This window comes from Anguilla anguilla, chromosome 5, assembly GCF_013347855.1.
Source record: "Anguilla anguilla isolate fAngAng1 chromosome 5, fAngAng1.pri, whole genome shotgun sequence".
Classification (NCBI taxonomy): Eukaryota; Metazoa; Chordata; class Actinopteri; order Anguilliformes; family Anguillidae; genus Anguilla; species Anguilla anguilla.
This window is the reverse complement of record NC_049205.1, coordinates 60,752,616-60,765,423: the sequence shown is the minus strand read 5'-3', so window position 1 is coordinate 60,765,423 and position 12,808 is coordinate 60,752,616. Positions and strand designations below refer to the sequence as shown.

General features: G+C 52.6%; 1 protein-coding gene across 11 annotated transcripts in view; it reads right to left on the bottom strand.

The window, feature by feature from the left end:
• LOC118228077 (rap guanine nucleotide exchange factor 2-like) overlaps positions 1-12,808 on the bottom strand; it is a 111,253-nt gene that overhangs the window by 75,186 nt on the left and 23,259 nt on the right. The gene's annotated exons all lie outside the window — the stretch shown is intronic.

Genomic DNA, 12,808 nt, shown 5'->3' with positions numbered 1-12,808 from the left:
TTGAATGAGAGTCGGAAATCTGCCTAATTCAGCCCTGCATGCATTGTTAGGGGCATTTCTATGTACTTTTAGTATGTTTTTACAGAATTCTGCATGCAGGGTTTCAGCTGGATGTTTCTCCCACTTGGTGTAGTCTTGCTGACTGAGTGGACCCCATATTTCACTTCCATACAGCATGATAGGCTGGATGACACAGTCAAAGATTTTTAACCAGATTCTAATGGGAATATTTATTGTATGGAATCTCCTTTTAATCGCATAAAAAGCCCTGCGGGCTTTTTCTTTTAATGCATTCACTGCTAGGCCAAAGCTCCCTGACGCACTGATTTTTAGTCCTAGGTAATCATAGCTTAGTGTGTGTTCTAGGACGGTGTTTCCTAGAGTAAAGAGGTATCTGTTTTCCTGAGATCTGGGCTTTTTTTGGAAGATCATAATCTTTGTCTTTTTCAAATTTACTGTCAGTGCCCAGTTCTGACAGTATTGCTCTAGCAGATCCAGGTTCTGCTGTAATCCTTGTTTAGTGGGTGACAGCAGGACCAGGTCATCTGCATAGAGCAAGAATTTAACGTCTGTGTTGTTTAGGGTGAGGCCAGGAGCTGAAGATTGTTCCAGTAACACCGCTAATTCATTGATATATATATTGAACAATGTTGGACTCAAACTGCAGCCCTGCCTCACCCCACGCCCCTGCGTGAAGAAATCAGTTCTTTTTTTGCCGAGTTTTATTCCGCACTTGTTTTTTACATATATTGATTTAATTATGTCATACACTTTACCCCCTACACCACTTTGTAGGATTTTATAATATAGGCCCTCGTGCCAGATTGAATCAAATGCTTTTTTGAAGTCAATGAAGCATGCAAAGATTTTTCCTTTATTTTTTTGGTATACATGTTTGTTGATTAGGGTGTGTAGGGTGTAAATATGGTCAGTTGTGCGGTGTTTTGGAAGAAAACCAATCTGACTCTTACTCAAGACATTGTGTTCGGTAAGGAAGGCTTGTATTCGGGCGTTAAGAATACTGCAGAAAACCTTCCCCAGATTACTGCTCACACAAATGCCTCGGTAGTTATTGGGGTCGAATTTATCTCCACTCTTGTAGATTGGGGATATAAGCCCTTGGCTCCAGATCTCAGGGAAGCAGCCTGTTTGTAATATTAGGTTGAATAACTTAAGTAAGGCCTTCTCTCTCTCTCTCTGCCCCCTCCATCTCTCTCTCTCTCTCCCTGCCCCCTCCATCTCTCTCTTCTCTCTCTCTCTCTGCCCCCTCCATCTCTCTCTTCTCTCTCTCTCTCTCTCTCTGCCCCCTCCATCTCTCTCTTCTCTCTCTCTCTCTCTCTCTCTGCCCCCTCCATCTCTCTCTTCTCTCTCTCTCTCTCTCTCTCTGCCCCCTCCATCTCACTCTTCTCTCTCTCTCTCTCTCTGCCCCCTCCATCTCTCTCTTCTCCCTCTCTTTCTCTGCCCCCTCCATCTCTCTCTTCCTCTGCCCCCTCCATCTCTCTCTTCTCCCTCTCTCTTTCTCTGCCCCCTCCATCTCTCTCTTCTCTCTCTCTCTCTCTCTCTCTCTCTGCCCCCTCCATCTCTCTTCTCTCTCTCTCTCTCTCTCTGCCCCCTCCATCTCTCTCTTCTCTCTCTCTCTCTCTTTCTCTGCCCCTCCATCTCTCTCTTCTCTCTTCTCTCTCTCTCTTTCTCTGCCCCCTCCATCTCTCTCTTCTCTCTCTCTCTCTGCCCCCTCCATCTCACTCTTCTCTCTCTCTCTTTGTGCAATATTTTCTCATTTTTTAGAAGGCGAGTGGCTACAATAAAGGAGCATTAAAGTCCATCAATCTCTCTCTTCCTATCTCCATCTTTCTCCCTCTCCCCTCTCTTTCTCTCTCTTTCCTCGCACCCTTCCTCCCTCTCTTTCTCTCGACTCCACATACTCCTCCTGTCACTGTCTTTTCTCTTCCCTCGCTCCCTCCCTCTTTCACATCTCTTTACAGTTCTCACCTCTCTCTCTCTGTCTCCCTCACCTCTCTTCCTCTCTCTCTCACACAGCCCCCAGTCTCGCACGCCCCTCCCTCACTCCAGACAGTGAAGGTGTATGGGGGTGTTGAGCTCAGAGGTGAGAGGCAGCTCCTGGGTGTTCAGTGTTCCCAGCAGCTCTAACCCCCCCCCAACCCCCTCAGCATCAGCACCTGAACACGCACTGAATCTCATTTAAATACCTGAGAACCCAACAAAGGAGAACTACACAAACGTAATTTGTACTGCAGTCAGTACTGTACAGCTGTACTCAAGCCAATTTCCTTCCAAATATGATCACAAAGCAATAAAAGTCTGGTTATCCCCACTTACATTTTTCTTAATATTAAACCAATGCTAGCTTGTGAATTAAATCACTGTCAGGTCACTATGGTCACACTCGTGAGGTCCAGTGTGGTATTACAGCACCATTTGTGATTTGTTATCAGTTTAATGCAATGATGGGACACCATCGCCCCCTGTGGTTGGCCAGCGGTACTGTCCCCCAGAGCCAGACAATGAATCAGAGCAGCACGCAGGGTACCAGATCTGTACGCATGCTGACAGAGAAAAGAGTGTGTGCACGTGAGCGCGCGTGTGTGTGTGAGAGAGAGAGTGAGTGTGTGTGTGAGTAAGTGTGTGAGTGTGTGTGTGTGTGTGCACGTGAGTTTGTAAGTATGTGTGTGTGAGCTTGTGCACGTGTGCGAGGATGTGCAAGAGTGTGAGTGTGTGTACGAGTGTGTGATGCGTGCGTGTTTGTGTGTGTGTGTGTGTGTGTGTGTTAGAGGCTGTCGGTTGGAGATGTGTTTCCAGTGACAGGTTCTTAGCTGCTGCAGATCCAGCAGTTGAGCAGTGACTCAGCACAGCGGGAGAGAGAGAGAGAGAGAGAGAGAGAGAAAGAAACAGAAAGAGAGAAGGAGAGAGGGAGAAAGAGCTGGGCTGGGCACTGCAGCAATCAGGGATGTGATTTAATTAAGAAATACTGCACCTGTGTGTGCGCGTGTGTGTATGTGCGTAATAGTGCGTATGCGTGTGAATGTGCGTTCTTATGACACAGTCAAAGTCCTCTGCCTCTTAATCCGTAAAAAAATGACATTCCTGCTTATTATTTCTGTACACTCGCATGCACACACACACACGCACGCACACCCTCATGCGCACACACACACATACACTTGTCATCATTTAGCCCGTGTCAATGGCAGTCAGTCATACAGAAAGGAGAACAGACCGATCGGTCAAAAGCTCAAAACGACCGAGGGGGTTCGACGCAGACAAAGCTCTCCTCTCACAACCGAACCCTCGCAGAGAAGTGGCCTGCAGCCACACAAACATTTTACTCATATTTCAAATAAATCTGCACAGCCCAGCGGCATTCCACAAAGAGCCATTGTGCTCTGCACTTCGACAGTAAGGGATTAAAGCAGCTTTGCGGGAGAAAAAAAAAAGCTAAATCAGGTTTAGCCACATGCCAAATGTAGCCATGCGCGTATACCACGGCCTCGGTCACCTGCGCGTAAATGGAACCGTAAATGGAACCGATACCCAAACAAAGGAATTAAAACGTGGGTCGGTTACACGATCTGGCCACTAGAGGGCGGTACGAGTCTTCTTCCTCCCGAAGAGGGAACCGCAGGACTGGTAAAGCCACTCTTTCAAATGCAGGCCTTTTCAACCGCGGCTCGGCGCAAAACCTGCGCTCCGCGAAAACAAAAGGCGGTGCATTCTTCTCTGGGATTACGCAATTCCGATCGCTCAATGTTTAACCGGAACACAACGGGTGACAGTAGATTGACTCACCTCGCGCTGTGACATCCTAAAAACGGAAGTTTACGCAATTCGAAGGCCACGCATTTTTTAGCTGCCTTTCTCCTGCCTTTATTTTGGTTTAAATTTGGCGCCCAACACGTCCAAATTCCCATACTTATTTCGAAATGTCCAATTATCTGCAACCGCAGCCGCATTCCTGCGCCAACCGCGCTGCCAATTTTGGGAGAGTGGCGACAGCCGCGGTTTCCCTCCCAAACACGTGACGGACGGCACCAGCCTCTTTTCGCGTCTCAGACTACAGCCTGTTTTGTTGTTTTTGTAAAACATCGAGACCGAGCTCCAACGGGCCCAGAGCGAAGAGGGACATTCAGGCCGCAGAAAGGACGGCAAGACTCCGCCTCTGCTGTTCTCCAGCGCCACATTAACACTGTTCATACGGAGCTTATACTGCCTGCGGCAAAACACATTAACACTGTTCTTACGGAGCTTATACTGCCTGCGGCAAAACACATTAACACTGTCCATAATGTTAACACTGCAGCCGCAACACCACACACACCTGCAGCTCCAACACCATACACACCTGCAACATCACACACACCTGCAGCTCCAACACCACACACACCTGCAACATCACACACACCTGCAGCTCCAACACCATACACACCTACAACATCACACACACCTGAAGCTCCACACACACCTGCAGCTCCAACACCACACACACACACACACACACACACACACACACAGGTACATGATGCGCAGACACAGAACAGATCACCAATCCCACACACATTAAAAATGAGAAACGGTCCTGGCATTAGAACTGACTGTGTGAGAGAGTTCTAGCTGTGGACACACACACACACGCACACACGCACACAGACACACACACACACAGATGCACGCACGCGCAAACACACACACATGCACACGCACACACACACGCACACACACATGAAAATGACGTAGTGAACCCTGTGACGCCCGGCCCCACGCGACTCGAGTCCTTCATGGAATGTTCCCAGCATGCACTGGGGCAGAAGCATTTACTCAGGAGCGCAGGCATTTCCTCCCACAGCCCACCCTGCACTGAACGCCACACTCACACACAAACACACGTATGCACAGACACACACACACACGTACGCACACACACACACACAAACACACTCAGTCAGAGCACAAAGTAGCGCATTCCACGAATACTACTGCAGCACAAGGTTAAACACACACTACTGCAGCCTGCGCAGCACAGGGTTAAATATAACACACACACACACACACACACACACACTCACACACAAACACTCACACACACACACTACTACAGCCTGCGCAGCACAGGGTTAAATATAACACACACACACACACACACACATACACATACACACACACTACTACAGCCTGCGCAGCACAGGGTTAAATATAACACACAAACACACACAATAATTTACAGCCACAGTTCAAACAGCCCCCCCCCCCCCCCTCCTCACACAGTGTAGCAGCTGAGCTCACTCCTCCAGCCAGTGCAGTGACCGCTGCATCGACCGCACAGCAAACATGACCGCTGCCTGACCCAGCTACTGCTCAACCCAGCAGCTCTCACTCTCTCCTGCAGACCACGCTCACGCTCTCTGCAAACAACCGCCATCCTCCTCCCCCTCTCCCTGCACTCCTCCACTGCTCCCCCTCTCCCTGCACTCCTCCACTGCTCCTCCTCTCCCTGCACTTCTACACTGCTCCTCCTTTACCTGCACTCCTCCACTGCTCCCCCTCTCCCTGCACTTCTCCTCCTGCTCCTCCTCCTGCTCCTCCTCTCCCTGCACTCCTCTTCTGCTCCTCCTCTACCAGCACTCCTCCACTGCTCCCCCTCTCCCTGCACTTCTCCTCCTGCTCCCCCTCTCCCTGCACTTCTCCTCCTGCTCCCCCTCTCCCTGCACACCTCCACTGCTGCTCCTCTCCCTGTACTCCTCCTCCTGCTCCCCCTCCTCTCGTACCAGCTGACAATGGCCCAGCCCCCTACCCCACCCCCTCTGACCTGGCCCCGCCCCATTCCCCACCCCCACTGACCTGGACCCGCCCCCTGCCAGGCACCTGCATGCCAAACCCCCCCCCCCCCCCCTCGTAATCGCCTGTGCCCAGGGTGGGGGGTGAAGTCAAAAACAGCCTGGCACAGGGCAGCTTACTGAGCATGCCCAAAAGCCTCTAGCAACCTGTCTGCCACCTTCCAAAGGGGTACAGAGGAGGGTCTTTAGTCTGGACTGAGTTACAGAGTGAAAGAGGTGTGTGTGTGTGTGGAGTGAGTTTGTGCGTGTGTGGAGAGTGTGTGTGTGTGTGTGTGGAATGAGTTTGTGCGTGTGTGGAGAGTGTGTGTGTGTGTGGAGTGAGTTTGTGCGTGTGTGGAGAGTGTGTGTGTGTGTGTGGAATGTGTATAGAGTGTGTGTCCATGAGCATGCCTGTGTGTGCATGTGTGTCTGTACATGTGCTTGGAATGTGTTGACTGGAATGTTTGCACACGTGAGTGATTGAGCATGTGTGTGTGAGTGAGTGACTGAGCGTGTGTGTGTGTGTGCGTGTGTGTGTGAGTGATTGAGCATGTGTGCGTGTGTGTGTGAGTGACTAAGCATGTGCAGACTGCAGCTGTTAAAATGTTAAAGGTTAAAGACAGAGAGGGCCTCTCTCTGGCTTTTGTCTAAAGAGGCGTGTGGCCTGTGGATATAATTACCCTCATAAATACACCAGCCCCGAGCCCCCCCACCCTGCGGCCCATTCCCCCGCCCCCCCCGCACAGACTGAACACACGGCACCGCAGCAGAGGGAGCCTACGCCAGGCGCGAAAGGCGGCAGGTGGAGGATTATGGGATATCCACGGGACGCACACCGCTTCAGCCAGACAGAGCATCAAGGCCCTGGAACTCACATAAAACAGGAAGTGATGTCAACTCGTCGTCCAATCAGAGGCAGTGTCACCGGACTGTCCAGTAGTGCAGGGTCCCGAATGGCGCTGCCCAGGCGATAAGCGTTAAAGGCTTAACGCCTCGAACGGCCGGTACGTTACGCATGCTAACCGTGTCCATTACGTGCACGTTACACATGCTAACCGTGTCCATTACGTGCACGTTACACACGCTAACCGTGTCCATTACGTGCACGTTACACATGCTAACCGTGTCCATTACGTGTAAACCTGAGCCTCTCGATGTGCAGGCGGGTCCTGGACATTTAGTAAAGACGTGCAGTGAGGCTGGGTTTGACTGGAGGGGGAGGTGGGCGGGGGGGGGTCCCGCGTGGAGAGGGGAGGTGGGCGGGGGGGGGGTCCCGCGTGGGGAGGGGAGGTGGGCAGGGGGGGGGTCCCGCATAGGAAGGGACGGGAGGCGCAGCGGTAGAGGGGATCATATTAAAAATCCATCTCTACTCTGCAGGGCGCTGGAGGGCCCGGGGGACGGCGCTAATGTGGGAGGCACAGCGCCGCTAGACTGGCGGCCATTAGAGCCCATCAGCTCTCCCACCGGCCTGAGCAGCGCACGGTCTCTCTCACACACACACACACACACGCACTCACAGCGCACGGTCACACACACACACACACACACACACACAGCGCACGGTCACACACACACACACACACACACACACACACACACAGCGCACAGTCACACACACACACACACACACACACACACACACACACACACACAGCGCACGGTCACACACACACACACACACACACACACACACACACACAGCGCACGGTCACACACACACACACACACACACACACACACAGCGCACGGTCACACACACACACACACAGCGCACGGTCTCACACACACACACAGCGCACGGTCACACACACACACACACACTCACACACACACACACACACACACACACACACACACAGCGCACGGTCACACAGACACACACACAGCGCACGGTCACACACACACACACACAGCGCACGGTCACACACACACACACACACAGCGTACGGTCACACACACACGCAGCGCATGGTCACGCACACGCACACACACTCTCAGCGCATGGTCACGCACACGCACACACACGGAGCATTTCACACTGGCCGGGGGGGGGGGGGTGTTGAACATTTAAATAAAACACACAAGCAGAGTTACCACACGGACAGCCCTCCTCGTTTAAATAGACAACACAACACAACACAACAACCGGCACTGTTGCTTTCAGTAAAGCACACAAACACACCCGTGCGGCTCCCAGTTAACAGCAGGATGTAGCATCCCAGTCACACAGTGAAAACATGCACCATTCACCTTCAGGAAAGGAAGGAGACACCAACTGCTTTGCGTCGCACGCTCGCTGAGAGAAGGGCAAAGGGAGTTCTGGGAAGTGCAGTTTTTGTTATTTCTCATTTTAAATGAGCTGCAGGGAAATTTTGCACAGCCTCACCTTTCAACAGCAAAGACATCAGAAATCAACACTAATGAGCTCAGGAACACCAGCAGAGACGGGACAGAGAGAGAGAGAGAGGGAGAAGGAGAAAGGGAGGAGATTGAGGGGGAAGAGACAATGAAAGTGTGAAAGAGGAAGGGGGGTAGAGAGAAGGATAGGGGGAGAGAGGAGGAGAGTGAGGGAGACAGGGAAGCAGAGAGTGAGAGTGAGAGGGAGACAGACAGCAAGAGAGAGAGGGACAGCACACACAAGGAGGTGATCTTTACTAAAGACACACCCCTATTGTTCCCTCATTGTGTCCTTTCCTGCCCTGCAGTCTATAGAGAGAGGGTAACAGGCTCTGTATGCCAATCACACGGCCATCAGCTCAGAGACCGAACCAAAACCAGGCTCTGTGTACCAATCAGCTCAGAGACCGAACCAAAACCAGGCTCTGTGTACCAATCAGCTCAGAGACCGAACCAAAACCAGGCTGTGTGTGCCAATCAGCTCAGAGACCGAACCAAAACCAGGCTGTGTGTGCCAATCATCTCAGAGACCGAACCAAAACCAGGCTGTGTGTGCCAATCAGCTCAGAGACCGAACCAAAACCAGGCTGTGTGTGCCAATCAGCTCAGAGACCGAACCAAAACCAGGCTGTGTGTGCCAATCAGCACAGAGACCGAACCAAAACCAGGCTGTGTGTGCCAATCAGCTCAGAGACCAAACCAAAACCAGGCTGTGTGTGCCAATCAGCTCAGAGACCAAACCAAAACCAGGCTGTGTGTGCCAATCAGCTCAGAGACCAAACCAAAACCAGGCTGTGTGTGCCAATCAGCTCAGAGACCGAACCAAAACCAGGCTGTGTGTGCCAATCAGCTCAGAGACCCAACCAAAACCAGGCTGTGTGTGCCAATCAGTTCAGAGACCAAACCAAAACCAGGCTGTGTGTGCCAATCAGCTCAGAGACCAAACCAAAACCAGGCTCTGTGTGCCAATCAGCTCAGAGACCAAACCAAAACCAGGCTGTGTGTGCACCAATCAGCTCAGAGACCGAACCAAAACCAGGCTGTGTGTGCCAATCAGCTCAGAGACCAAACCAAAATCAGGCTCTGTGTGCCAATCAGCTCAGAGACCAAACCAAAACCAGGCTGTGTGTGCCAATCAGCTCAGAGACCAAACCAAAACCAGGCTGTGTGTGCCAATCAGCTCAGAGACCGAACCAAAACCAGGCTGTGTGTGCCAATCAGCTCAGAGACCGAACCAAAACCAGTCTGTGTGTGCCAATCAGCTCAGAGACCGAACCAAAACCAGGCTCTGTGTGCCAATCAGCTCAGAGACCGAACCAAAACCAGGCTCTGTGTGCCAATCAGCTCAGAGACCGAACCAAAACCAGGCTCTGTGTGCCAATCAGCTCAGAGACCAAACCAAAACCAGGCTGTGTGTGTGCCAATCAGCTCAGAGACCAAACCAAAACCAGGCTGTGTGTGCCAATCAGCTCAGAGACCGAACCAAAACCAGGCTGTGTGTGCCAATCAGCTCAGAGACCAAACCAAAACCAGGCTCTGTGTGTGCCAATCAGCTCAGAGACCGAACCAAAACCAGGCTGTGTGTGCCAATCAGCTCAGAGACCAAACCAAAACCAGGCTCAGTGTGCCAATCAGCTCAGAGACCGAACCAAAACCAGGCTCTGTGTGCCAATCAGATCATTAACCAAACCAAAATCAGGCTGTGTGTGCCAATCAGCTCAGAGACCGAACCAAAGCCAGGCTGTGTGTGCCAATCAGCTCAGAGACCGAACCAAAGCCAGGCTGTGTGTGCCAATCAGCTCAGAGACCGAACCAAACACGTTTTATCCAGTTTCACCCGCAAACGCACACCGCGCACGCAGAGGCAGGAGAGCAGGGCGTGAGCGAGCAGCGCGTGTCCCCGCGGCAACAGAGGAACACTCCACTCCGCTCCGCCCTCCCCCCGCTCCCCCCCCGGACCCATGATTGATGAGGAAGGCAGCGAGAAGCCGGAACAAAGACTTCCTGGGACTCGCGGGTCAGAACTAATCCCATTGTTCTTACCCATCCCGTCCGTCCGGGCACCGTGGGAGGCTCCGCCCCACTCATTAATATTCATATGGGGGGGCGGGGCTTTGGGAAACCTAAGGGGACACAAGGGCAGTGTTTATTTATTTCCTATTTGGGCAGGGGGCAGGGGGTCCAGTCTTTTGGGGAAACAGTGAGAACAGCCTGATGTGTCCCCCCCCCCCCGGCTAGCCATAAAACACTAACTACACACAGTGAGGGACCAACCGGGGGGGCGGGAGGGGGTTACACCCCCTCTATGCGACTGAAACAAAAGCGTTTGTGAGGCCCTAATTATTTTGGATTATACCCTTTGAGTCTGAGAGGTGGGCGGGGCCAGCGAGCAGGGGGGTGGGGGGTGTGGGGTTGTTGTGGGAGGGGCTGTGCTGTGGAAAACCCGGGCGCTCAGGCGAAAGTGAGAAAGTGAAATTCGGAGAAATAGAAAGCAGCGTTCCAGGAAAACAGAAATAAAGAGGAGAAAGAGGAAAAAGAAAGAAAAGAAACACTTCCCCTGAAACTACCCTAATCTGAACTCCTCTCCTCCTACTGCAGCTGTGTCTGCACCCCTGTGCGTGTGTGTGTGTGTGTGTGTGTGTGTATGTGTGGTGTGTGTCTGAGAGAGAGAGAGAGAGAGAGAGAGCCCAAGCTTTCAGGCCCCGCCCATTTCTCCCGGCTCTTCGCCATGGCGACGGGAAGCCGCCACCGTCCGGTCCACAAAGCCTCCTTTATCGGACACGCCCCACAGGAGCGGGGAGGGGGTGGGGCGGCGGAGCACCCCTCCACCAACACAAAAGAGCACCCCCAAAGCGTTAGCCCCTCCCACTGCACACCAGGGGAGGGAGGGAGAGAAAGAGAGGAAGCTGAGTAAGACAGCAATGAGAGAGGGAGAGAATGACAAAGAGAGGGAGACAGAGAGAGAGAGATAGATAGAGTGGCAGCGGTATAAGAGAGCGATGTGAGAGAGAGAGAGGGAGATGGAGAAAGCGAGTGAAAGATGCGTGAAAGGAAGAGAGGGGAATGTGTGAAAGATGCATGAGAGGGATGGAGAGAGGGAAAGAGAGATGTGAGAAAGAGAGAAGTGTGAAAGAGAGAGAGATGAGGGACTGTGTCCCTGCCTCTGTCTCCCCATGCATGCTCTGGAGGTGGGGGGGGGGGGCTGATGTGAAGCATATTGTGCCAAATGTCCTGTAAAATGCTCTGAACAAACAGTCTAATTTCTTTGATTTGAGAGAGAGAGAGAGAGAGAGACAGAAAAGAGGAAAGAAACTACGTGTGTAAGCGTGTTTGTGTGTGTGTGTCTGACTGTGTCTGTAAGTGTGTGTGAGTGTGTGCATGAGCATTGGGAAGCAGACAGTAGAGTGTGTCCCGACACTAAAGCCCCTCCCCCCACACACACACACACACACACACACTCAGCTGCAGCGACAGCAGAATGCCCTTCACACAGTCTGCAGCCACAGCTTCTCTCACACACACGCACACTGACACACACCTACACACACACACACGTACACCTACACATGCACACACACCCTGCTTTTACTATCTGCAGTTCATTCTGAAACGCTCATTAGCTAACACACATACACGCGTATCACGCACCATAACGACTGTCATCATTGCTATTATACATCTGGCAGATGCCCAGGCCTCCAGTGACCTGCAGGGCCATCAGTGAATGACACACAAAGTGCCAGCAACCCCCGCAGAAGCTGCTAGAAAGAGAAGAGATGTAGAGGAGCAGGAGATACAGCATCGGCCTGGACACCATTACGAGCTGCGCAATCAGTCCGACACAAGCACACGCGCAGCGCTCAAGAGCCTAATTGGTCCTTAGAGGCAACAGGAGAGTTTGATTGGTCCACGGGAGCAGTATGAGAGTGTGCTTGGTGCTGTGTGATGTATAGCCCATGTCCTGACCCTGGGTGCAGGAGTGCTGCTGGGCTTTTATGGTTACTGCTGCTTTTTATGGTCACTCAGCACATTACAGCAGCTGATCGCAGAGTAAACTCACCTCGCCTGTTTTACGGGGTCTGAGGCGGGGTGCTGATTTTAAAAGTGAAAACAAGAACCAGCAGGAGTGCCCAGAGACCCGGGATCAGCACCAGGAAAGTGGGCCAACAAACCCCCACAGAAGAGCTCATAATCTGGACCGAACGCAGAGCGGAGGAGGAGCCCTGCGCTACACCTCTCCACCAGCAGGGGGCAGCCTGGGCCCCTCCTGGCCCTGTGCGGTTTCTCTCACGCTGGGAATGCTCGAGTGGCCAGCGCTGGCAGCCCCCTGATAAGATACACGAGCGCCGCGCCAGAGAGAGATGGTGACAGAGCCGCGGCATTAGCACGTTAGCACGTTAGCACGTTATCGCCCGCGCCTCGATTAGCGCGCGCCGCTCGTCTTATTTTCAGCTGCGGCCGCACCGCCTGTGCGCAGAGAGGGGGGTACGTGCCGCGCCTGCCCAAAAACCTGCCAGCACATTCACTCCTCCGGCATGAATAACGCAGAGCGATAACGAGAGGGTGGGGGGCGGGGCCTCAGAGTT